We start from the raw sequence: 22,758 nt of genomic DNA on the forward strand, positions 1-22,758 counted from the left end.
AAGAACAGGAGGTGCTCCTGAATCGATGGGGGGGGGACTGGCTATGGTGCCACATACTCCAAATTCTCCAGGGGAATGCTGACTTGGATTACCGGGTCACTGTTCTTCCAATTGCTTGAGGTGGAAAGGGATGGGCAGGGGGAGGTATATAATCATACATGGGTACCTCAATCACAGAGCAATCTGCATTGTTAATTCTTACTTCCCGAACCACATGATCCCGTCCCATGCACACAAGCTCAGCACCCTCATTGCACCCAGGAGGGAGGGCTTCACTCTATGGGCAGGTGACTTTAACTGCTTTAGAGATGCGACGCTTGATAGATCCTGCCCTCCCCCATGACGGCCCATCCCCAGCCACCGTGACTACCACTTTAACAGACCTGGACTTGGTGACATTTGGAGGGAGCTGCACCCAACTGAGAGAGGATATTCTTAATACTCTTCCCCCCACAAACTACACACTAGAATCTATTACATTTTTGCTGGGTCCGGGCACTTTGCTGAAATTTGCAGCGTGGAATATATTGCCCGTACAATGTCAGACCACTCCCCCCTAATGGTTGAATGGAACCTCGCTAGTCCCAGACCCCTATCCCAACATGGCGCATGTCCACTAATGCGTTGACTGATGAGGTATTTATGAGAGAGCTGTTAGACTCCTTGACCCGCTTCTTTGAATATAATGTTGGGAGTGTGGAAAGCTGGGCAACCATCTGGGAGACAATGAAAGTGGTAACCCGGGGTGAGGTCATAGCAAGCGCCGGCAGAATTTGCCGGGCACTACGTGAGGAATTGGAGGCCACTGAAGAGGAGATTAGAACAGTTGAGGCCCAGTGTTCACACAGTCAGGTGAATGAGAGTAAACTAGCTGAGATCCGCTTCCGGTGCAATGAAGCATAGGGACGTCTGGCTAAATTCGACTATACCACCCAGAAGGCCCAGGCCCATATTGAGGGAGACAGACCCAGGAGGTTACTGCATGGCTTTGCAAATGCAAACATCCTAGGACTCCGACTACACTATTGCTCGACGAATGTGGGACACAGTGGAGATCCCAACTGGCGATTGATGAAACCTTCACTAGGTACTATACACAATTGTACAGCCATGACAACCTGGTTCCCCAGAAAGATACAGTGGAGCCCTATCGCTGATCCGGCTCCCGAACCTCACTACTGCTGAGCAAATCTCCCTAGATTAACCTCTCACTGTAGAGGAGATTAGCGAAGCAATTGCCTGCCTCTCTACCTGTAAAACGCTGGGCAGCGACGGGCTCCCGCAGAGTTCTACAAGGCATATAGCCTCACTCTAACCCCAATACTTCTAAAGATTTTTGAGGAAGCCTACGAAAAATGTAGATTAGCAACTAGCATGAGGAAGACTCTGGTGATACCCATTCCCAAACCTGCGAAGCCAATGGACAGGTGGGACTCCTACCGTCCTCTTGCCATGCAGAATTACAACATTAAAATACTCACAAAGGTTCTGGTTGCGTGCCTTTGTGGGGTTATATCCTCCCTAATACATACAGACCAAACAGGTTTTGTGCCAGGCCGCAGCACAGCCTTGAACCTCTGTAGACTCAAGCACATCACTGATCAAACAAACCCTCGGGGAGAACACTATGTGGTGGCATCTCTTGATGCCATTAAAGCTTTTGACTTAGTGTAATGGGAATGGCTGATTGCCTCGCTGCGTAGTTTTGGGCTGGTAGAATGCTTCATCTGCTGGGTAGTATTGCTGTATACCTCACCAACGGCGCGAGTGAAAGCTGGTTGCCCGATATCTGGAACATGGAATATATGTTGTGGGACCCATCAGGGCTGCCCACTTTGGCCCTTGCTATACATACTGGCCATGGAAACCGTTGCAACATTTCTACCACAGGAATACATGGATGCGGACATCATGATCGGGAGGTCTAGACATCTGATATCACTTTACACAGACACCATTCTGCTTTATTTGTGCGAACCACACCACAACCTTTCCATGATCCTAGATTTACTGGATCTCCTTTAGTAGACGTAAATCGTGTCTCTTCCCTCTGGGTGGTTTCCGTAGAGAAAGCGCGACTGACTTGACAGATCTCGTCCTCCGTCACAATCCTTTTGATATTTGGGAATCCAGGTTACACATACACAGGAAGATACACACAAACACAACATGCTTAAGGTGGTGGGTGGTCTTAAGAAGTCCATGGCCTTTTGGTCTTTATTACCGCTGTCACTTATGGGCAGAATTGCCCTTGTCAAAATGATAATCCTTCCTAGGTTCCTCTACAATTTCATTAATGTCCACTATTATATAGGGGCAGGGTTTTTCCACCATCTGGACTCGCTGATTAGGGTTTTTCTTTGGGCCCGGGCCTACACAAACTATGCCTTGCTGTGTTGTGTCTACCCTATTAAGATGGTGGGGTGCCACTACCAAGGCTTGAGCTCTATTATTTAGCCGCCCAATTTAGTTTAATTTCGAAATGGCTATCTGATGGTCCCACATCGGAGTCAACACTGCTCCAACACTTAGTAGCACCGGCCAGGCTTAAAGAAATCGTGTGGCTACCGGAATGTTTTATGGACTCCCTAACATTGCTTGTTGGACTTGGCAGGCAAATCTGGGCTAGGACCCTGAAGGTGCTCAAACTAAGCCGCCCCTACTCTCCTAATGTGCCAAAAGTGGTGGATACGTGTGCAAACAGGGATGACCTGGGTACCCTCAGACACTGGGAGGCGTATGGCATATATACATGGGTTGACCTGTACGACAATGGTAGATTTAGAGCTCTGGAAAGCTTGACTCAGCATTCGGGCCGGCCCAAGGGACAATTCTTGAAGTAAATGAAAGTGAGGGGATTGGCAAGCTTCAGATGGAATGGGTGGCCTGAGGAGCCAGCGGAATCAACACTTTTGACCCTGATTTACATGCTGGAAGATGACTGGAGGCCTGTAGCTAGACTATACAGTTGCTTAATGAGTTGCTCTAGTGTTAGAAACCCTGTCCTGAAATCTAGGCGGGAGACTGATATGCGTACTGTAATCACTGATGCGGAGTGGGAACGCGTGCTTGAATTCACCAGGAACGTGTCACAAAGTGCCCGGTTCAGACTGCTATAGATTAATGTCCTCCAACGTACCTACATGAACCCAGACAGAGTAACCAGATTCAGTAAAAACACACTTGATGATTGTCCCTGGTGCCACCGGGAGAATGCGAACCACATCCACATGTTTTGAAAATGTGTGAAGGTGCAGTTGTTTTAGTATCGTATTGAGCAGGCTTGTAAGAGGGCCGGGATTACTAGATATGAATGGGCCCCGATCGAATGTCTATTGGGTGCATATCCTAGACAGAGCAAATACAAACAGGTCATCAAATGTAGGGACTTAGCATGCATACTTGCCAAGAGGCGTATTGCCATGTCCTGGAAATCCCCAAATAGCCCTCAATTGAAATGATGGCTTCACAATTTTGACACCTGCTTCCAGGCCGTAACAAGAGCATGGGCCACATCATTACAGTCCCACACGGATGATCTCACTGAACCCTTTCCTGACTGGAAATCACTTGTCCTCATTATGTTCCATCCATCAGATGACAAACCGCCATAAATCCCTCAGCCACCTTCCTTATATTTGTATTTGTTTTAAGGTATACCAATTCCCATCTCCTCTGACCCCACCAATGCCCAGACATGCGCACCCACACTCAACCACGTCATGGCACCCATGACATGTTGCACCTACATGACCAGATTGCTCGGCCGCTCTTTTGTACCCAGGCCAGTTTCTTATGTATGGAACGTTTATGTTTTTCTTTGTTTTGTTGATCTGTATCTGTTTACTAAGAAATGCACTGGCTGAATAACGCTATATCGATAATTACTGTAACCTACCCGTAGTGAAGCAATACCACTCTTTGCACAATAAAGAAATTTAAAAATAAAAATAAACAATAAAAACAAGGAAAAACCAATTTCGATCACCATTAGCGGTCATCGCTGTGTGATCCCTGACCAGGTGTCTGCCCTGTGTACAGAGGTGCCACCCATATAAAAACGATGACCCTCACCCCCGACCCGCCGACCTGACTCTAATGAATGCAACTTTGTGTGCCAGTCCAAGTGACCTCATCAGGACACCCCTATGAAAAAAGTCTGAGGCTGCCACTGCCTGTATGGCAGCTGGGTTTCTGGCCTGCCAACTGCGACACTTGGGTGTTACCAGTATGAGGCCGCTAAGCTCATGAGATCCTCGGCTCTTAAATGTACAGATCCTGGTGGGAGACCTGGTCACTTTTTGACACCGCCATCACTCAGTGACTTGCTCCTGAGGCAGTCCTTTGGTTACTTCAATAGAAGACGTGTGTAGCCTCGCAAAACAAATTTAATAAAGAAATGTTGTACAAACGTGCTTGTCCTTTAGAAGGCACACATGCTTACAACAAACAACTGTTTTACAGATTACTTGTATCAAGGGCATTTTTGATGACACTTCACAATGTAGCAATTTTCAAGACTAACGTCTTATTTCACACACCACGGCATTCCTGAATATCAACAGCACAGAAAGAGGGTTATATTGAAAATCCTTCTGCAGTTGCTTAAGTTAGAAAGGTTGGAGTAGAGTGAAGGCTTGTTGGAATGGGCAGGCACAGCAAGCTGGCCATTTCTCAGGTGTAGGACGTGACTATGATTGATATAGATACACACTAGGGAGATCTTGCACATTAGAGAGCAAGTTATTAGCCCTCTAGGTAGGTATTGTTAGTTGGAAAGTGAAACTTTGAGGCACTTGTTCCTCGATTGTTGCTCTTTGTGAGAATTAAGAGTTCATTTTAAACGTTTCCTCAACACATCTGCATTTTAGGAGCGCCTTTTATCCGGTAAACAATCTTTGTTATTAATCAAATCAGTAACGTTTTTAACAAAATTAAAATTTATGAACATACTCTTGGAAGTATTTATTACTATTTAAACTTTTTCTGATTGACGTTTTTGATATGTAATGAAATTAGTGATTTTAATGATAGTGGTATGTGTTAAATTTTGTCAGTACCTTGTAAAAGGTTTGAAATAAACCAATAGAATAAAAAAACGTCACAGTTGTCTGATACTTTCCCCTCGACATTACTCTGAGGGCTCTTAAAATACCATACAGTAATGTAGGCACAAGATCTCCACACACACGCACGCCTATTCTAAATATAAAAAGTGAGGAGGCAAAAATGCTGCCTGTACTTCTGCACTCTCAGGTAAGCGTGTCTCATTGCAACTACTTGCAAAGGCCATGGCTGACTGTGCAGTGTGTTTGTTTAACGTTGAATGGAGTGCAGTAAGTACTTACCACCCGTAAGACAGGCATGCTATCAAAAGACGATCAAGATAAGTGAAACACAGTTTGAAAACCTTTATTCTCAATGGCCAGGGTGGTATAACGCCTAACCTGCCCTAATTCTAAGATGGGAATGTTCACTAAAGGAAAACAAACTAAAGGAAGTTTAAGTCTGTCAGTTTAAAACAAAATACTGTCTGTGTCGAAACCTATGCTTGCCCTCACTTCTATATGAAAACAGGGTGTATGGGACTTGGTCAACTCAAAAGTGTACAAAGTGAAGTTAATGTGACACTGGTGCTCTTCTGTATCTCCCTTCCCCAAATTCCAGACACTCAGGTAATGTTCAAAATAACGTTAGCATAACAATGGAGCTCCTCTACAGCTCCTTTCCCCAAGTTCAAGGCACTCAGGTTTAGAAGGTTCCACAGGTTCTCAGGATTTATTTGGCAACTTAAATCAGCTTGACAAAAGTTCACAGTACCCTTCACTTGTCAGGATGTACCTTTGCAGCGGGTCTCTTAGGCTTCCCTCGTTCTGTTAAATACCAAAGTTCAATTTAAAAAATCCTAATAGAAACATTTTACTCTTCCCTTGGTTCCTGGAGTGCCTCCTTACCCCCACTCTAAACCAAGTCCTTTTGGTTTGTAGACTCTGTACTTCTTGCAGCTCTCTTTCACAGCTAGGGCTCCCCTGGTCAAGAGATAGTTGTCAGACCGCACAATCCACCCATTACAGGTCGCGCAACCAGGTGCCTTACTTTGTTTGAGCTCTCTTGTTCTTCTTGTGGGGTCTCTGTGGCCCTCCTGGATCTACCTCCTGCCTGGGGGCCACCCCAATGCTTTATAGCGAGGTCTCTATGGCCAGCCAGGATTAATCTCCTACCTGGCAACCACCCCAATGCTAGTTCAACACTCTCGGCTTTGTTTCCTTACTTTTCCATCAACTTTGGGAATTGTGCTCCCACTTCGTATTTTCCTCGGTTTTCAGCGCTGCGCACAGCTCCCCTTTATTCACAGAAGCTTCCTACTCAGCTACATAGTCTTTTGACAACGTGTACTCCTGCACGCGACCACTCTGTTATTTTGTATCAGCAGAATCCTCTTTGTCAGTTTCACCCGACGTGTCTTTCACTATACGCGGCCGAGTGTTAAGATTGTATCTTGCTCAAACACACCACATCACTTGCTTCTCCGGTTGTGTTTCCTTCTTTTTATTAACAGTGCCCTTGTAGTCTGAAGTCAGGGTCTTCCCACCTGCCCCTCTGACACTCCTGGGTCTCCGACTCGTCCCAGGGGATCGAGCACTTGACGTTCACATCAAAAAGGGATTAGCACGACTGCTCCCTTTTCCAGACCTTTTCTCGCAACTGGAGTGGCAGGCTTCTGGCCATGCTGTTATGGGGTGCTCCCTTGTGCAAGCCCTCTGCGTCTCGGCATCCTGGATTTCCCCAGCTGGTCCTGAGCAGCTCCACAGCTCTACTCCCAACTTGTTCTTACCACTGAGTGCTTGGGGGATTTTTATACTGTCCTGAATACCTGACAGGCTGCATGTGTGCATGGTTAATGTCAATTGCCTGACCCTGCCTGGATTTGTTAGTTGGACATAGAAAATGAAGGGGTTGATGTTCCTTAATCTGCATCTTCTTCTTCTCAGTACTATAATGGTGTTTTTCGTAGGACGTCTTTACTCCTCTTGACTTCCTCTTCTTCGTCACAGTACTTAAGTGATGTTAGGGGGGAAGAGGAGAGTGTGCCTGAATACATCCTATAAAGGATGAGGGTGGTTGGGTAGGTCACTATCAAGTAAGGGGGTATAGCATGTCTCACCCTCAGGTATTCCCTCCCCAATGCCTGATTACCCTCCACTCAGGTGATCCTCCCTTGCTTGTCCACCCCCAGGGTCGGGATATAAAAGCGATAGCCTTCCCCAAGCCACCTGTGCAGAAGATCCCCGGGAGTAGGTTGGGAAAGACCCTTAGGTTTTTCACACACCTTAATCTGGTACACTATTAGTTGGAGGCAAAGGTCAGTAAAGCAGGAGGTCTACACATGCCTGAGGGGAATCTAAGGATGGAGACTTTTCCAAGATCTCCATCTGAAGGACCAACGCATGAATGCAGAAAATCCCATATCAGCATCCACGTGGTACCACTCCCGAGGAGAATTCCCTGGGCACAGTGGACAACCTGGCACTCCTTGGTCAGAAGCGCAAGGTTGTCCATTAATTATTAGTCCACAGGTGCATTTTATGGAGCATGTAAATAGTTCCGAAATACCCCTACCATATTGTAAGAATCGTGAATAATAATACTGAGGATTACACCCATACAAAGTTAATGGAGTCAGTTTTGCCACGTTGCTAGCCTTCAAATGTCAAATGATGGAGAGACCAGGAACCTGTGGTGATTATTCCTTCTGTTGTACAGCACAAAAGGCAAACCACTCCAGCTGTCCTCCTCAGTGGCTGCTGGGTGCTGCTAGGTCCAGGGCCAATTAGAAACCACGACTACCTGAAAGATTGTTAGATAGCTACAGTGTAAGAATGCAAAGGCACTTATGGCCCTCCAAGTTCACTGTCTTCTGCCTGCCAGTATCTGCTCTACGACTCTCTTGTCCCTTCTGTTACAGAATAAGCTAAAGCAACTATAATGTAATGTGTTTCCTTTTCCCGGACTACCGGGATCAAAGAAATAACTGGTCAGACTTACTATTTCTATCAATACTCACTGACCTTGTTCTACTACGGTTACAGGGGAAGTGACATCAAACAACCCTTGACCCTCAATAACATCACAGGAAGGGCCAGCACACTTTTTACAGTTGTATGTATTTTAAACCGTCTGTACTGAGAACTCTGTTGCGACTGGGTTTGCCTCTTTCTGTGGAGTCCCAATCTTCCAGGCCTCGCACACTATGTACATAACACACGGAGACAAGGGAATCTATAACCTCTGTGTATTCCCTCTACAGGTTTCTGCCTCCTGGCCTCTACTAGCCCCTCCTCTTCCTCCTTCCTCCCCGTGTCCTCTGGCTTCCCTCCTCTTCCCTTAAGGTGGCTCTACCCTTAAGGTGGGCTGGCCACGTTTGTCACAACAAACTCCAAACTGCAGCAGGGCAATAAGTAAATAATGGGTAGACACCAGCGGTTACTTAAGCTAGCATGGCTTAAATGAATGAACACTTTAATGCATGACTGGTCAGATAGGTTAAAAGAGAGCGGTTGCAAGCAATTTATACCCTTAGCAGCCCCTAACTAAAACCCATGCAAAGAGTGAGTATCCATGATCCCTATGGTTATCTGGCTGAGGATATCTCAGGCGCAACACGTTTGTGCAGAGCAACAGAGGTTCGAATCCCAACACAGGTTTGAATCACGTAGAGACTGGTCCCCGTTATTAAGTGTGCTATAAAAGATTAGTTACCAAAGAGCTCATCCCTACGGAACAATGAAACATTGGCAGAGGTGGCAAGGACCCTGTGTCCCAGTCTAACTGTTTACACTGTAAAGGAGAATTTTCCGGCACAGCGATGTAACCCTTTTTCTTCAAAATTAGGTGGATGGGCACAAAGGGTCTAGCAATCTAATCTGTCTTCATCTTTATTTAGTTGAATTGTAAAATAAAGTGCATGTCCACGAGTAATAGAGTAATCTTTGGGGTCTGTCGGGGAGGTTCTCCCACAGACCAAAAACACTCTCGATAAGGAGAAGCTTCTGAATTGCTTTTTACTTTGCTTCATAGAAGTGATCATAGCCCCCTGTATGAGAAAAGAAATGTTGGTCTACTGTGTCTTTTTACATTCGTGAGGGAAACGTGTAGACAGGTGACATGACCAGAGGCACATGCTCTGTGTTGTCGTAACTCTTGTCGCATACTGTGACTTGCTACAGTAATTGCTCTATATGCCGGAAAAAGAATAGATTGACGGCAACCATTCACCTGATCCATGTATAGATTTGTATCATGGGTAGCATAGCTCAGTGGCAACGCTCGTCTAGGAAGCAAGATGGTGCAGAGCAACACAGGTTCGAATCCCAGGTAGCGCGAGTTAGTTGACTTAAAACAGCCCTTTGCAGGTCAATTGCAACTATCAACCATCCACTGGAGTGATAAAACATCTTAACCAAGTGTACTTGGTCAGAATCCAAGCACACAGCCCTGCCTTCATGTATATAAATTGTCATGTTTATTTCTTCTTTCGAATAGAAAACAGAACAACGACACGTAACATGTTCACACTGATTTCTATTTTATAAGAAAATGGAAACATGCAGTAGTAACATGTTATTAGCTTTATTGGGATCACCGGTAGAAATGGTCGACCTATCTGCATAGGGTGAACATGTTGTCCGATAGAAAAGCCCAGACTATTTGCTTTGCCAGTGCTTGTTTTAGTGTTACTGTGAAATAAACAGGTGACAGAGTGAGGCCTGGTTTATATGGCAGAGGCCATGGTACAGAATTAGCTACACCCTGCAAGGCTGACAGGTGGGAAGGGTGTCCCCCGTGATGGAAGACACAGGCTGTGGGAATGAGCACGTTGCCTAAACCATGTATGTGTCCTGTGGAGAGAACCAATAAAGGGGGCTGTGGTGGGGAGAAGGGGCCAGATCAATCGATCAATGGACTGCCTGTGAGATTTTTAGACAGCCATCACTCCACAAGAGGTGCATTGGTCTTCCAATAGACTGCTCACCAACAGTGGAAATCAAACCAGAGTAGGGAAATGCACCCACAAGGAAGACTAGGCGTAATGATGACGCGTGTCTTCGCTAGCAGTTGTTACTCCTTCGTGGCGCTATAAAAAACAGGTGCTACTGAATAGTACGCAATGTATCCTCTATCTATTATTGCATGGATTCATATACCAGAAACCTAGCTAGCTAGACATCTGCAGACTGCTTTGCAATAAAGGGGAGGAACACAGAGACAGAAGGCCAAGGAGAACCCAGGGGATACATGTGGGGGGCGGTACATTCATGAATTAAAACCGACCCATTTCGGTACTGCAAGGTCCAGGGAAAACATTTGTATTGGTTCTTCGAGTTTAAAACATGCTACATGTTTTAACGTTTTCAAAAGCACTATTAGAAGAAAATATCCTCTCTTGGTTTTGTGTGTGTGTTGATTTTATGAAAGACAAATGCCTTCGTCCTGTACAATTTGGGTGACGATGCAAAGCCAATGTAATGAAATGTGCATATATGCTCATTTCTGACGACTTCACATCCCATTGCGTTTGGTGACGAGTCCCCCCACTTTAATGTATTGGACTTGGCCCCGGTTGCGACGTTCTGCCGTGGCCTCCAGAAATGAGGTGGTTTTCAGCCAGTCATTGGGCTGGGAGGCTGAGTCGGCCCTATCTAAACCCAGACCTTCAGGTTGAATGCAGGCAACAGGAGCGAGCGCTCAGATCCGAGACTCGGAAGAAGCAGCTTGAGGGGGAAACGTTTTGCGAGGGCGCATTAGCCGTCAGAATATCTTCCTAGGCTGTCCCTGCGAGCTGGCGAAGCCGCTGCTTCGTGTGGAGGCTGCATTCCCAATCCCCTGCGTGTGGCGAGGAACCGGAGGGACCGACTGCGCAGTGCGCAGCAGCAGCTCTCATTGCTGGGGGGTAGTAAGTGTTATGATATTGCACCAGCATTATCTGCAGGTCACTATTAATTGCGCCTGGGGGTGGTGCTGGGGGGCCACATTGGCGGAAAACTGTGCTCGGCTTTTCTGGCATCGTTTCTTTTAACATATTCCGTCTCCAGCTGTCCCTGTTTTTATACACTTCGATTTTGTTGTAAAAACAAACGGGGAGCGGAGGTTCACCTTAGCCACTATGGGTTGTAGCGAAAAAAAGTTTAAATACATAAATAACTGCTTCCTGATTGCTTGCCCCATCAATCATTCCTGAGGTAGCAGTTCCCTAGAGGCGACATCTTGGTGCAGGATTGTAGGCCACGCTGAGTACACCTGTTTCCTGGTATACCATGACGTCTCTGCTGCTTTCGATTTATTTTGGAAGTATGGCTGGTGAGACATGTGTTTGTGCCCTGGAGGGGGCTGTTGGGTGAACTGGCTGTCAAAACTGTTTAAGGCCCTGATTCATAGCTGCCTCATGGCCTACCCCTGAGTAACGCTGTCCTTCCCCCATGCACGCACCTGTCAAATGGCCACTGACCAGCATGGGCCCCAGTCTTGTTTTTATTTCTATCTCTCCGTCAACTGGAATGGCTGCTGCGCCTCGGCTCGCATGGAAAAGTTTCAATGTAAATAGCAGTGCATTATTCTTCAATTCGTATATTATATCTCTAATTATGGATATTTTTTTTCTTTAACAGAAAAGGACCACAAAAAAAACGTCTTTATCCCTTCATTGGCCCTCATTACGACCCTGGCGGTAAGGGGTTTACGCCAGCGTTAGCTGCGCCGACCCCTTACCGCCAACTACGAGTTCCCAAAGCGCCATGGTCACTTTTCCGCCCGCTTTTTGCGGGCGTAAAAATCCATGGCGCTATGGGACCTTGGTGTTAATTACGCCACCGTAATGTACGGTGGCGTAATTAACGCCTTCCCCACTCCCATTGAGCCCTATGGGGCCGAAATGGGAATGGGGAAGGGTAAATGGGTCAATGGGGACTTACCGCCCCGCCAACCTCGGAATGGGGCGGTAAGTCCGCCATCCTCCATGGCGTAAACGGACTTTACGCCATGGCGGAAAAGTCCGTCGATGGCGGAAAAAATCCGCCAGGGTCGTAATGAGGGCCATTGTATTTAGCAAGCCCCTCAATCTAGTGAACATAGCCCTGAGGGTTTAGGGCTATTTAATTGGTGTAATTTTCGCCATCTACATAATTACAGTGCCCACAGCAGACTTTAAATACACAGGATCTGGTAAACGAGGCGGTTAGTAAACATTATAAAAAGGCTACATAAGTCACCCCAAAAAGTTCTCAAACAAAAGAGAACACTGTAAACAAAGCCAGATCAGTGTCACAACACCATATGGGCTAGTGCTTCGAGACAGGGTGAGGCAGGCCTGCATGGTCATTGAGGGTGGAAGCACTTAAGCTCTGGAAAGGACATTGAATGGCAATGGACGGGTCACTTTGGGTTGCCTTTGGAGAGGATAAATGAAGGTGAGTCTGAACAGGGATTAAACCAAGAACTGAGTGGATGGGGGCGAGGGGGGGGGGATCCGATATTCAAGGTAGACCTGAAAAACTCCCGACTCAACCAAGTGGCCTGGCTAATAAATAGCCTTGAGGCTCAGGAGAAAACGAGATATGCTGCTTCTGAGCCAACAGATCTGATTGGATGAACTAGTGACATCGCAGTGTATAGGGAGACATGTTACAGCCAGATGGTGCTTCAAAGGTTGGTTTGGTGGATCAACATGGGGTGGTGTTATGACTTGGCCCACATCTGCAACAATGCACTGCAAGGTACACCGCAAACAGTTTTTCTTGAAAGTTTGTGAATTACGGTACAAATCACATGAAGGCCGTACGTGTTAAGCACCTCAGAGGACTGGGGACTGTCAAGGGACTGGTGCCAAGAGGAAACCATTGGACTAAGGCCAGACACTTAACTGGAACTGGTGCATTTTTGGGCCACGCAAGGGAATAGCAATTGGGACACAGACACCAAATGGGCATTTTGGGTACTGTTGGCGAGATCTGGCAAAAAAGGTTGGCCGTTTCACAACATCCTCCAATCGCAGAGTAACAGGATTTAAAAGAAGAGTACATGGTATCTGTTGAAGAAAAAAGGTTGGAGCAGCCAAGAGTCATAGCCATTGGTTTCATAATAGGCTCCATGAGCCCACTTGGTAATATAGGTCGGCCTCCCAGTGCATAGCTACTCCACTAAGATTCAACACGATCTTCACTGGAAATCCATCAAATATGCAATGGGGAGGGTGCAGCGACGAGTGTTAAGGTCCGGGATAGGCACTTGCGTCCCTTGAACCTAGGATTAGTTACCTGCAGGGCACCTGCGGCGGTGCTTGCTTTCACCCCAGTCCTTTGTGCTCGCCTCAGAGTCTCTGCCTTTAGCTGTGTGATCCTCAGCTATACTCCAAGGAATATCATCGCACTGCGTGTATCGCAGTACCAAGCGATAGTCATGCAATGGTAAATTTGTTGGAGTGAATCCTGAAAATATGCAATGGATGGACTAAGTAAAACTACTACAGGGCTCTTTCCTGAGCTCTTAAATGCTCCCCTACTGCAGTTACCCACACCCCATTGAAATGTTGGGCCCACACAGACATTCCCTTCTTTTGATATTGAGAGTGGCGTATAGTCTTAGTCAAGACATACTTATTAACATACTTCCAAAATCAAGACTACCCCGAGCATGAGAGTGTCGTCGAGATATATAAAGACGAGGGTCCCTCAGTCCTAATACTCTAGTGGGTTAGTTTAGAAGTTCTAAAACCAGTGCAGAAAAAAATATCCTAAGTGATACGGCTGTCCAGACGCCGTAATGTGCATATGATTTGCATGAGATAAACAATATTTCTGGCAGGACGTTCATCAAAGGCCAGTCTACGCCATCTAACATAGAAGCCATCTTTAGGAGTCCGCCCCACCTTAAACAGAATCTGCGTGAGATTTCTCTCCACAGAGCATGTGCCAGCGGATCCCGAGGGGCCTCTTATTCGTCCAATTTCACTTGGTCAAATAACAGTCTTTGCAAATGTAAACGAACATTCCCACCCAAACAATCAACTTGGCACAGAGAACAGTGCCTTGTCTCGTGGGAGGTGCTTCGAGTCTCTCCCGCTCAGCATGCTAGGCGCTGAGATGGACCCGCCTAACGTTCTCCCATAAAGAGAGCGAGTAACAGGACAGGTCCCTGAATGACACTGAATAAACACCGCTTTCAGTAGAGTTCAGTTCCATGGGCCGCTGCACCTCAGGGCCCAGGTGTGCGGGGAGTCGGAACGCTACGGACTGAGAGCGCCTCTCTCTCTGTCAACGACGGCGGGAGAGTAGCTGAAGCCACGGGTCCCCAGAAGCACCAGAGGGCAAAGGGTCAGACTGGGACTTCTGTAAATAGCACATGAGCTGTGCAGGGTTGAGTGCGGAGCGGTTATCTGGAAAGCAGATAGGAGGCTGGTGCTGCCTGCCAGCGAGAGCAGGATCCACAGGGGGGCACTGGAATGCAGTCCAGGGGACGGTGGCAGGGGCACTGGGGCAAATAGGAGGCTGGTGCTGCCTGACATCGAGAGCAGAAACCACAGGGGGGGCACAGGAATGCAGCCCAGGGGACGGTGGCAGGGGCAGCAGCGGCCGCGGTGACCCGCTGAGGAGCCGAGGAGTCTGATGCTGCCTGCCAACGAGAGCAGGATGGCGGGGGTGGGGGGGCACAGGAATGCAGCCCAGGGGACGGTGGCAGGGGCACTGGGCAGATAGGAGGCTGGTGCTGCCTGCCAGCGAGAGCAGGAACCACGGGGGGGGGGGGCACAAGACTGCATGGGGACGGTGGCAGGGGCAGGAGCGGCCGCGGGGACCTGCTGTGGATGGGCACTGGGCAGATAGGAGGCTGGTGCTGCCTGTCAGCGAGAGCGGGAACGGGAGGGGGTGGGGGGTGCAGGACTGCATGGGGACGGTGGCAGGGGCAGCAGCGGCCCCGGTGACCCGCTGAGGAGCCGAGGAGTCTGATGCTGCCTGCCAACGAGAGCAGGAGCCGCAGGGTGGCACGGGAATGCAGCCCGGGAGACGGTGGCAGGGGCAGCAGCAGCCGGACCCTCTCGCCTCACTCCCCTGGGAGTACCAAGGAAAACCTTATGTGGACAGGTGTGTGTGCGGGGAGTTGCAGGCGAGGCAGCAGCAGCCACCCACAGGGCGCCCCTCTCGACATACGCACAACACTTAACAGTCCCTTCGTGGTAGCAGCCGTCCACACTCCACACACCACATGCAGAGCTAGTTGGAGACCGACCGTGCAGTGGTTCCCAAACTGACAGACCCTGTAGCAATGAAGACATATTAATGCGCAGGGCCCTCACAGTAAACACGGGGGACAGGGCGTCCTGGGAACGGCGGCGCGGCTCACCTGCGGCGGCGCAGTTCTGGCTCAGTCGCTCCTCCAGGTGATCCGGGCGTGCAGAAGGGTGGCCTGCGACAGCGCAATCCAGAGATGGGGGCAGTGTGGGCAACAGCTGGGGGAGCGGCCGCGTCCAGGGCTGGAGGTAAAGTCCCTGCGCTGGGGGGAGGCGCCACAGTCCCGGGCTGGCAGCAGGCGGAAGAGTCCCGGGGGCGCACTGGCTGCTCCTGCTTCTCCCAGGCTAGACTGAGAGCCGCACGTCTGGCTGAAGTTACAGTCTGGGCTGCGACTTTCCATAAAAGTCCTGCTCCCCGGTCATCACCCGCATTCCAGGCGATCCAAAACCAGGCTTCAGCTGTTCCAGCGCACACACACACACAAGCGCACACGCACGGCTTTTCCTGTTCCCCCACACTGCACCTCCACCCACCCCTACACGCCCTCCCTTTCCTGTTCCATACACTGCACCTCCAGCCCGCCCCCACATACACATGGCATCCACGGTTTCACACACTGCGCCTTTGGCCCTCCTCCACTCTCTCTCTCTCTCTCTCTCTCTCTCTCACACACACACACACACACGCACACGTGTTATTCCCGTTACCTGCACTGCGCCGGCAGCCTCCACTTTCCAATCGCCGCGCATCCCCTCCCGCAATCACTTCCCTCACCAAGGATCTTCACTTGACAATTCAAGCGGACCCCCCAAGCTACACAGGGGACCCCCCCAGCTACACACACATCGCATCCACGGCCACTCATCTATGCACACACTTTCCTGCCCTCAGCATGCACGCAGCTCCACACAGTTCGCTCACTCTCCACAGGAATCGCACAACGCTCCATTCTTGGTTAGCGACCCGTGTGCAAATGGATACAAGAACGTCGACCTTTGCCCCCGTGTGGTGTGCGCTATTTTCCACATTTGTTTGGACTTGGGGGCGAACGCACTCAAATGTAAACAACCAAGTTCCATTTTCATCATGTTCCTTAAAAACAGAAAAAAAACACCTCAGCCCTGCTGTGACCGGTGGGATATCGAAATGACTGCCGTGCTTCTGCACCTGGCCATGGGTCCCCTGCCAAAAAAGAAGCATTGGGCAAGAGAACGAGTCTTGGTAAAGGCGCCCATTGGCCCACATTAAAGGTGCTGTTTAAACCTTTCGTGTTCAGTCACACTGCTACTAAACCCTGTTCCAGTTTCTCTGTTCGCTCCCACACTAGCAGGCAGCCAACACAGCATTGCGAAATCACTGGAAACAGAATTTATGGAAGAGACAAACTCCCGGGTCGGCACATACTGGCAAACTGATGCCCTATCCGATGAGACATGGGGGAGGTTTTGTCTCCTTGCCAGGGGCGGAGCCAGGTTCAACATTTTGGGTGGGGGCTGGATTGCAGTTTTGACGTGTGTGGCTGTGATGGAACGTTACTCTTTACATACTGCGCGTTTCGAGCTATGAAGTGCTTTTGATTGGACAACTAGCCATTTGTGCTCCTGCGCCCCTTACTTCCCGTGGGCCTTTAGCAGAGAGAAAAAGCACTCTCACTTCATACATTTGCCCAAACTTTCTTTGCCACAGTAGTCCAACGGACTGCATTACCTAGCATCCCCTGGGTGGTATTTGTTGATCTTTCTGCCCCGGCGTTTCTAGGGCAAGCCGGACGTGTCCCACTTGCTGCCCTGTGCTTTCCTTTTCTCAAACTTTTGGCTCCTTGGAAGTCTCTTTCTGCCTTACTGGCTTGCTAGTGTCTGACCTTTCCTAACCATTGATCCCCACCCGGAACTTGATCTGTTTCTCGCTGCCCAAAGGCTGAGATGCGAGAGGGTTGGCGAAAAGTATATTTGCAATTTGTGTTGACACGGCTGTCCTTCAAGTCCCGCTAAGCACTATAATGTACCCAAGATTGGATGAGGGCAACTTACCTAACCCGCTTTTCTCCACCACCCTGCCGCTTTTAATTCCCCAGTAGACCTGGCCAAGTTGGAACCTTTGATAACTGCAGCTAGGGAGGCCATACCAATTTTTCCCAAAGATTCTCGAACAAACCATTTGTGCGATACTCCAATTTTACGGGCCCCAGCTGATCAGCCCTTGGACGGTCCTGTGTCTTTGACTCCTCTGGTTAGTACTTCTTCTAACACTAATATGATTAAGACAGGGTGTATTACCTCCTCCCTAAAACTCTCCGACACTAAATTGTCACTCTTGAACACACGCTCCTTAAGCAAACATGCTATTAACATATATGACTACATTCAGGATGAAGACCTGGATGTGATGTGTGTTACCGAAACTTGGTTTAAGGACTCAAGTAGTCCCAGCATAAGTCTGGCTACCCCTCCTGGCTTTAGCTTTTTCGGTAAAAAAACGTGTACATGGAATTCGAGGGGGGCATTTTAGCAAAGAGCAACCTGCACTTCTTGGAATCTACCATCGAATGCGCTGGCTGTGATATCATACATGTAAAGTTTCTTCCAAATGAAAATAGCAGCATAAACTTTATTTTGATCCATCAGCCACCCGAGAATATGCCTGATTTTAATGAAGACTTGGCACCTCTCTTATCCCCCCGTCGATAAACCCAACTGCTCCACCATGCTACTCAGAGACTTTAATCGGTGGTTGAGAGACCCTGTAGATAAGGAAGCTTTAGACCTGGAAAAACTGTTGGAAAGCTCAGATTTCATAATTCACAACACCTAGCCGGCCCACTTATGCAGAAAGATTCTAGATTGGATTGTCTCTAGAAATGTCTCCATGAAGATTGCAGGCACTAGAGCTTGTACCTGGTCTGGCCATTCTTTCGTGGAGTGCATCGTTTCCCTTCCGAGTAATCCCCTAGACTACCCAATCCACCTAAAACTATTGTAAGCAGAAATCTGAAAAGAATGACCCCAAATGACCTGGAACTATTTCTTAAAATAATTATGGATACCACTTTGGCTACAGACTCTCTCGAAACACTGGTAACTGTATACAACACTCATATAAAACTGCCTCCTAGACACGGTTGCCCCTCTAAAATCTAAGACGGTCAGAAATAAATCATGCCAACAGTCTTAGTTTACATTAGCCCTGGCCACTTTAAAAAAAGATAAAAGTCAGGCTGAATGCCGTTGGGTTAAAAATCAAACTGCTGAGAATAAGGCAATATGGAACACCCTACAAAAAGCTTACAAAAACCAAATCTATGAGGCTAAAAAGGATTTTTATAACAATGAAATTAAGCTGGCTGGAAATAATTACAAGAAACTCTCAGAGCTTTGCAGAAATCTCGAGAAACCTATGTCCCAACACCAGTCTTTTACTCCACCCAACGAAGACTGTAGTAGGGTACAACTTGCATTTGCTATCAAAATTACAACTGCTTGTAACAGAATCTCAAATTCTTTAATCACTGACCCTCAGCAGGAAACTCGGGCAGTGGGATATAAAGTCTCAGGTTTTTTCTTTAAATCAATATCTGGGGCCCACATACAGACCTTCCTCAACTCAATGTGTCCCTCCTCCTGCCCCGGTGAGATTCTTCCTGCTAGACGTATTCTGCGCTACCCTGGAGCCTTTGCCCCTTTCTTGACTTGTTTTGTTACGCCTCTTTCAGCCACGGCTCTGTCCCTGACTCCATCAAGCATGTTGTGGTTACTCCCCAGCCAAACAAATCTGGTTTGAACCCAAGAGATCCAAACACCCTCTTTCTCTTTAAAGTGGTGGTCAAAGTAGCAACTATCCAGCTCCAACAACATCTTGAAGCTTCTGGTATTCTACATCGTAAACAATCTGGTTTCCGAGCCAACCACAGAACAGAAACTGCCTAACTAGATCTCCAGACACACATGCTTGAGGTTTTGGAAGAAAGTGGGTCTGGGTTGCGGATACTTTTAGACCTGTCAGCGGCCTTTGACCTGGTTGACCATAAACATCTACGTGATACCTTGTCCACCATCTGCAAGTGTTCTGGAGAAGCTAGAAAGTGGATTGATTCTTTCCTGTGTGATAGGAAGTCACAGGTATGCTGGGGCAATGCCTTGTCTGACATTAATAATATTAAATAATTTATGGAAGAGGCCCGTACACTTTTGATTTTCATCTCTTCCTTGTTTATCTGAGAAATGTGACTTCTGTCCTTCAGTCAGGGTATGCACCTATACACAGAAACACATTGCAAAGAAACAGCCCTCTACAACACAAAATAGGGGGTGTGATCCCCTGAGTTTTCCAACAACCATGGTATAACAGCCTTAATGTACAAAAAAAAACTAGAAAAACAGAAACGGTTTTAATGACAGTGTAAACATGTGAGCAATGCCCATCTGATGATGGTGTGAAATCCTAAGCTTTTTTTTCAGTTCAATAGCTTTGTATTACGTTTTTACAATAAAAGGAGAATACATAACATTAGATCAGTCTTTGGCAAGATATAATTCTAATGCTATATACAATACACATTCACCATGCCTGCACCTTATCCAATAAGCATGAACAGCAGAAAACATGAAATAAAAGGTTATATCTCCATTGTTCATTAAGAAGGAGATCGACTAACCAATGCATTAATACAGAGTTAAGCCTGCAATCTTTTATGATCTAAATCTATTAAACTTTGGGAAGGACAGACAAACATGGTCATAGACAGAGCGTACACGACCGAACACGACACATAAGGGAGAAGTGAAGGAATGAATAGTACAATGCATTTAACACAGCAAGTTGTCCAAGTTGTCCAAGGAAAAAAGAGATCATCTATTGCACACAATAATCAGATAAACATTTAAGAGGCATGAGCTGTCCTATTGTGAATGGTTAATTAATTAGTTAAGTACATCCATTTAGCGTCATATTTAGAGGTTAGGTTTAGATGGGTGGTCATACAATGTTTCAGTCTGTGAATATGACAAATATTATTCCACCAACCTTTAAAAGTTAAGCTTTGCAATGATTTCCAATTGGCTGTAATTAGTTTAATTGGAATGGCTATGAAGAGGTCAAACAAAAGAAGGGAGGGGTCATTCATAGTTTTTCCACAAGCAATACTTCCCAAACCAATATTTGTAAGCGATAAAGGGAGATGTATGTTAAAGATCTTTTCTAATATGGCCCAAAAATTCTGCTAAAATGTGTGAACATAAGGACATTCATAGAACATATGAACATAGGACCCATAATCATTTCCACATGACCAACAGCTTCCATTGGAGCTATATGGAGTCTTGAGAAGTTTGATTGGGGTTATAAAGGCTCTGTGCATGAAAAAGAATACATTTTGATTAATGTTTGCAGCAGGAGATATACATTTGATTCTAGACCACAGTTTGCGCCAGGTAATGTTATCAAACATAGTGCCACAGTCATTCTCTCATTGGGATTCAGCAGGCCATCTAAGATCAGCTAGTCTAACAACCCCCAGCATTTTATAAAAAATGTGTGGCTTTAACATCAGAAGCTCCGGCCAGAGTCAATATTCTAATAGGATCAGATATTAGTACGTTACTGGTAAAGTGGTCAAATGTATCAAGGCAAGCATTAACCAATTTATTATAAAAGATGTATTCCGATGGAGGATTACGGAAATCATTTTCGAGATCATTAAAGGACTTCCAACTGGTTCCCTGATAAATTGGGTAAATAAACCTGATTCCTTCATTTAGCCAGAGCTTCTGATAGAGCGGCCTACCTTTAAAAGTAATGTCCTTATTATGCCATAGGAACGGTGAAAAAGCCTTGGAGGGGGCGTTAACCTTGGGAAACAGAAAAGATCTAAGATCACATGTAGAGGCTTTGATAGGACTGGTGAGTTTAGAGCACGTGGAACCAAATATATAAACCAAATCACAAATATTAATCGGGGAAATTAATTCTTTCTCCAAAGAGTACCATGCAGGGAAATCCACATTAGCACCCGAGGCAAACCAAGAGCGGATTTGTTTGAGAATGAATGCCTCATGATCATGTGTAAAGTCTGGGAATCTAACACCACCTTCTTCATAAGGAGCTCAAAACTTACTTATAGCTACTCTTTTACTTTTTCCCTTTCCCCAAAGAAAGACCACCAAGATTGAGTTGACAGATTTAAAAAAGGTAGAAGGAAGGGGGACTGGTAGCATTTGCGAAAAGTAAAATATAGTAGGTGAGAGTTTAATTTTGAATGTTTCTAGACCCCCCCACCAAGACAAGTACAAAGGAGACCAAAGTGATTTTGATTGACTAATTCCGTGTAGGAGGGCATCTGTGTTCAGTTTAACTGAGCCGCTTACTGAGGGGGAAAAAAAGAAGTCCCAAATATTTAAAAGAGCTATCACACCATTTAAACCCATAAAAAACAATTTCATGTTTGAGGCGCAAGGCGTTTAAGGGGAGCATCTCAGATTTATCTTTGTTGAGATTATACCCCAAAACCAAGGAAAAGGATTCTAATGCTGCAAGTAAATTTGGGCGGTGATCTTTAGGGTTTTTCAGGAGAATTAGACTATCATCCACATAGGCATCTATCCTGCTACCCTGCTAGGGTGCAACAATTTGGCAATTCAAATCGCAGCTGTCAATTTTCTAACTAGTCTCAATCTGGAGATAGATGAGCAAGTAAACTAATTTACCTCACTAGAACACACTATGATTAATGAATAATGAACAGTAGCACAGTAGTCCTAATCGATATGTACCCTAAATTGAGTGGCTTTTTATACATACATATTTTCTCATCTATGAACAAAAAAAAATACAAAAATTCTTAATTTTGTTAATGTTGGAAATGTTATCATAGGCGAGTAATGAAGTAGTAATTAAGTCGTAATTTTTTTTTCTTGTTATTTAATAATTTATGTATGTCTATGGAAATGACTAATGTATGTGGTGTATTCATTTTTTTTGAAAGGTTGATTGAATTCAACCATATCAAATAAAAAAAGAAATAAAAAATATAGGCAGCTATCTTGGCTTCAAATTTACCACATCCTGTAACCGGAATATTTGTGTCGTTTCTAATACATTCAATTAATGGTTCAAGAGATAAAACGTATAAAATTGGGGATAAAGGACACCCTGCCTAGTACCCCTCCTAAGAGGGAAAAATGCTGATGATTGCCCATTGATTTAAATAGAGGATTTAAGATCCGAATATATTAGTTTAACAAGGGACACAAAACCATCGTCCCAACCATGTTAACGTAAGGCCCTAAAGAGATTGTCCCAACTGACACGGACATAGGCCTTTTCAGCGCCTAGGACAATTGCGGCATAAGCATGTTATCTGTTTTATTTCTGGTCCCAAGGTGTATGATGTCAAATAACAATCTTGCATTGGAGGAAATATTCCTTCCTTTCACATATCCAGCTTGCTCAGATTGTATACATTTTGGTAGAAGAGATTCAATTCTGT

The 22,758-nt window shown here is 46.4% G+C and overlaps 1 protein-coding gene and 1 long non-coding RNA gene across 7 annotated transcripts in view; one reads left to right on the top strand and one right to left on the bottom strand.

Annotated features, from left to right (window-relative positions):
• NEXN (nexilin F-actin binding protein) overlaps positions 1-15,801 on the bottom strand; it is a 308,884-nt gene extending 293,083 nt beyond the window's left edge. For 5 of the 6 annotated variants that reach the window (XM_069641661.1, XM_069641660.1, XM_069641657.1 and 2 more), the window contains exon 1: positions 15,391-15,801. The gene's annotated coding sequence lies outside the window, so the exon portion shown is untranslated. The remainder of the gene's footprint in view (positions 1-15,390) is intronic. The other variant, XM_069641659.1, reaches the window with a different exon arrangement.
• The window catches only part of LOC138540135 (uncharacterized), a 45,314-nt gene continuing 37,511 nt past the window's right edge, over positions 14,956-22,758 (top strand). Inside the window, exon 1 of the long non-coding RNA XR_011288198.1 lies at positions 14,956-15,131. This is a non-coding gene — a long non-coding RNA (uncharacterized lncRNA). The remainder of the gene's footprint in view (positions 15,132-22,758) is intronic.

Source organism: Ambystoma mexicanum, chromosome 1q (assembly GCF_040938575.1).
Source record: "Ambystoma mexicanum isolate Mex_15411 chromosome 1q, UKY_AmexF1_1, whole genome shotgun sequence".
NCBI lineage: Eukaryota > Metazoa > Chordata > Amphibia > Caudata > Ambystomatidae > Ambystoma > Ambystoma mexicanum.